Consider the following 1,038-nt stretch of genomic DNA (forward strand, 5'->3'; position numbering starts at 1 on the left):
AAGGAAGGGTGATGTCGATTACCGCAGCAGCAAGGTGGGGTTGCTGGCCTTGATGTGGAAGGACCACAGCAACGTCTCCATGCTGTCAATAGTCCATACTGCTGTAATGGATGGGGATAACCTGTTGGTAGTAAAAAATTACAACATCAGCATGGAATGTGTTCACGTTGGTGATCAGATGGCCAGTTGCTCTCTCACGACTCCACCGGTACAAGGTCTAGTTCAGGAAGGCCTTCTTCCTCTTTGACATGGTCATTGTCAACGCCTGGGCCATGCATCGTACCCTGGGAGGAGAGGGCTCGCAGAAGGCCTTCCAAGTCAGTTTCGCCTCTGAGTGCTTGGGAGACTTCAGAAAAGGGGCAAACTCCAACAGGGACAGAACTGCAACGAGAACACCTGCTGCAGCGAGGCGGGCCTTGCGGCAGCGAAGGCACGCCGTAACCGAGATACCTGAAGACAGGAGATGTCGCGTTTGCTTAGGACAGGGTCGGTGGAGAGTACTAGGAGGTTTTGTCCAGACTGTAATGTCGGCGTTTGTACTTACGGCTGCTTTGAGGCGTGGCATGCTTCCCTGTGATGGCAGCCTCACAAATAGAAATAAATGTGTCATAAAAAACTGTCATCGGTTTGCTTTAAATTTCGATATTTTGTGTTTTTTTAGCATTCTGTACGTTTTGGTACCAAGTTTGTATAAATTCCACAAGGGGGCCGTTTTTCAAAATATGGCTATTTCCTAAAAAAATATTTTCAAAGATTGCCAAAAAAGAGACGAATTAAGAGAAGAACGTGTCTGCATTTTCGGGAGGTTTAAAATACCAACAAAATTTAGATCGGAAAAGCACTAGAGAAGTGAAGATGGAAATTGTGAATATTTCTGTTAATTTTCTGTCTATATCCTTCAGTAGAACTTAATTGATTTTCCTTTAAAACACTAAATTGCTTGAAAATATACATAGTTCCCCCTGTGAAAGGGAGCAAAATCCTAATGTCAGCAGCCCAGCCCGTCCATAAACACGGCAATTGATTGTCTCATACCCC

The sequence above is a fragment of the Penaeus monodon genome, chromosome 28 (genome assembly GCF_015228065.2).
Source record: "Penaeus monodon isolate SGIC_2016 chromosome 28, NSTDA_Pmon_1, whole genome shotgun sequence".
Classification (NCBI taxonomy): Eukaryota; Metazoa; Arthropoda; class Malacostraca; order Decapoda; family Penaeidae; genus Penaeus; species Penaeus monodon.